The 3,568-nt window shown below is 40.2% G+C and overlaps 1 pseudogene; it reads left to right on the plus strand.

Moving 5' to 3' along the window:
- Window positions 1-814: 814 nt before the first annotated feature.
- On the plus strand, window positions 815-1,523 carry LOC121438885 (annotated as a pseudogene).
- The last annotated feature ends 2,045 nt before the right edge of the window (window positions 1,524-3,568 follow it).

Raw genomic sequence — 3,568 nt, forward strand, 5'->3', positions numbered from 1 at the left:
TTCCTGTGTCCTGTGCTTTCTTGTGGCTTGATAACTCATTTCCTCTAGTATTGTGTAATAGTCCGTTATCTGCTTGTACCACAGCAGAGTTTTCCGTTCCTCTGTGGTGGATATGTGGAATCTTTTCAAATTTTAATTCATTATGAATAAAAATGTGTTTGTGTGTGTGTGTTTAGGTAGACCTAAATATCCAGTTCATTTTAGGTAAAGATTAAGAGGTATGATTATTGGATCACACGGTAGGAATGTGTTTAATTTTATAAGAAACTTTAAAATGTATTCAAAAGTGACTGTACCATTTTATACTTCTACTAGCAACAAACAAGCATCTATATTCCTATTGACCTTTGTTAAGAATATGGACCATTTAATTAGGTACCTGGTGTGATCTCACTGTTGCTTTAATTTGCATCTGAGCATCTTTCTTTTTACATGTTTCTTTGTCATACATGTGTTAATATGCTCATCGGTTAAATGACTATGTGGGTTTGTTTTGTTTATTGTGAAATCAGATTGATTATTGCCACTGTTTACTTTAAGAGCTCTTTGTATGTTTTGGATAACAGTTTACCATCAGATTTGTTAAAAGAATATTTTCTTCCGGAGCTCCAGACATTCTTATCTTTGCTGCTTTTGTCTTGTCTGAAGCCTGCTGAAAATGTCACTCCCCAGCCAGGGCACCTATGACAAGTGAGAATTTAATGAAAAAGAAATCATTTTAGTGCTGGTCCCAGCTACTGAGGAGCTCACCATAGACGTGCCTACAAAATCAAGTGCTTCTTCAGCCATAGACCTCAGGCCAGCAGTTCCCCCGATGCCAGCTTCACAGGATACCAACCCCTACCCACCCCAGCCAGCCATCCTGCCTCCTATTAATGAGGTGTCCCAGAATACTCTTTGGGAATGGTGTCGCTGTCATAACTTGAGTACAGATGACAAGAAAGTTGAAGTCTACTTGAGACTCCAGAAAAACTCATATTCGAAACAAAAATGTCATATTCCCCAAACATCTCTTGAGGAAAAAATGAAGCCAGTTCTCAAGAAACCCAAAACAGACACCAGAGGACCCAGGACTCAAAGCTTCAAGAGGAAGAGAGGAGGGTGGTATAGTTGAAGTTATAACTTCAGAAAAGGAGTCTGTTTTTACAACCTGTGGAAGAATTGCCATGAGAGCTGCTCACTCTAGAGCTGTGAATCGCCAGCCTCTTCTCTTGAATGTCAAGGCCTTTCTGCCACCAGTCACTGAATGCAGATGGTGTGTAGTTCATGGCAGACAACTCCCTGCAGATAAGGAAGGTTGGGTTCACCTGCAGATGCACGCTGGTCATACCTGAGTACCAGACAGTCCCCCAAGAGATGGTACCTCTCTTCCCATCACCAGCCTGTGTTTTTCCATCCCCAGGAGTGGAAGATAATATGCTGTGTCCTGAAGGCATCCACGACAATAGGAAGATGAGGAGAAATTTTGAGACAAACGCTCTGAAAGGAAATACAAAACACTACCTCCAAATCTGCCACTTTAGACTGATGTCAAGGTTTTCAGAGGTGAATGGATGCGTCCTATAATGGCTAAGGAACTGGACATCCATCCCTGTATTGGACTTGCTCAATGCTATTTTTCTAATGGAGTCCAGAGAACAATTTTGTTCACTGGGTCCAGAGAACAACTGGGGTGGAAAGAAGTCTTATAACAAAATAAGATTCCTGTCTTCAAGCAAAAAAAAAAAAAATCCTTCTAATCTATATCAGTAATTTTCTTGAACAGATGGAAAAATAATTCTAATTATCTACCAAGACTAACTTAAACTTTTAAATTTGAAGTAACTTTGGATGTACAGAATAATTATGAAGAGAATAGGGTTGGTGTGCCTCAGTAATTTCATATGCAGGATGACGTTGCCAGGATAGTGACATTAATAACCAGGCTAAATTGGTGCTTACCAGGTTTTTCAGCAAATGTTGGTACACTATAGATTGACCTTTTTGTACATTAGATATGAGACACTAAGTCCTGTTCTTTCCAGGAAAGGAAAGCAAGACTCACTCATCACCGTGAAGGGTAAGATTCAATATAGTAGTTAATAATAATAAAAATAATCAAAATTATGATTTTTCTACAAATATCTCAAAGATGTTATCACTGTAGGAGCCAGCCATGATAAGCTAAATAGAAACAGACCACTGATGGAGGAAGGTCATTGGCTAATAAAGGAACTGCATTGGCCCATTTTATTGGTTAGAGGATAGGTGGGAGGAGTAGACAGAACAGAACGCTGGGAGGAAGAGGAAGTGAGGTCAGACTCCACAGCTCTCCTCTCAGGGGCAGATGCCTCAGAGAGATGCCATGCCCCGCTCCCTGGATGAAGCTCCGACTCAGGATGGACATAGGCTAGAATCTTCCTGGTAAGCACACCTTGGGGTGCAATACACAGATGATTAGAAATGGGCTAAATTAATATGTGAGAATTAGCCTAGAAGAGAATGGGCCAAGCAGTGTTTAAATGAATACAGTTTGTGTGTTGTTATTTCGGGCATAAGCTAGCCAGGTAGCCGGGGTGCTGGGGATGCAGCCCCACCGCCCTTATTACTACAGACCACCCAAAGGAAGTTCTTTACTTCCAACCATTATCACCTGCCAGTGTAGGACTCAGCCATCGATACGTTTAATGGAGGCCTGAGTCTCAGTAGTTTACCCTGAAGCAATACCTGGTTGCAGGAAGGATCATAAACTGAGATTACCTGAGCACCATCCAGGAACAGACCATCCAAAGGAAATGCCTAATGTTCCAACCATTGTACATAGGATCATCTTCTAGCACTCACACAGCAGGATACCCCCAGACAAATATCAGCCAATCAAAACCTTAAACCTTAGAAATCCCTCACCACCACCTTTACTACCATAAAAACTCAACTCTAACTGAGCTCGGGGATCTCCAATAATTCAAGTATGTTGGACATACAGAGAGACCAAGTTTGCAAACTTGTATAAAATAAAGGCTCATTGCTCATTGTTTTTACATATGGGACTCAGTGTCCTTGTTGGTTTTTGAGGGATCATGGATCTGGGCATAATAATCACTAAGAAGAAGAAGAATCCTGAAGAATTCATTTAAGGATGAACTTTTCTGCCAGTTATTTAAAGAACCTAAAGAATAACCTTTCCTGGGATATTCTGTCATATTTTATCAACTTCCCATCAGCTAAGGGACATTCCACTAAACAAGGCTATAGTAAGAAATGCGACCTACATTACCGTATATCATCTATTCACCATATCTTTTTGGCTGTGGCGGCTGACTTTAAATCCCCAGAACTCTATGTGTCCTAAAGCACCAATCAGGATTATATACCTAGGCAGTCTCTTTCCCTCGGAAATGCTGAAGTACAGCAAATAAAAAGCAGTAACCAACACAACTAACTTTCTGATGAGGGCTACTTAGAGTAACTGGATTCTCATCTCAATATTTATTCATACACCAAAAGTGCTCTGTGTTCTTAGAATAAATATTTTATGAGCCATGGCATATGTTCCAAATAAGAATTAGCATAATAAAAACTGATTTTT

Source organism: Microtus oregoni, unplaced genomic scaffold (genome assembly GCF_018167655.1).
Source record: "Microtus oregoni isolate MIOR12 unplaced genomic scaffold, Mior012 000058F_ref0000040, whole genome shotgun sequence".
NCBI classification, from domain to species: Eukaryota; Metazoa; Chordata; class Mammalia; order Rodentia; family Cricetidae; genus Microtus; species Microtus oregoni.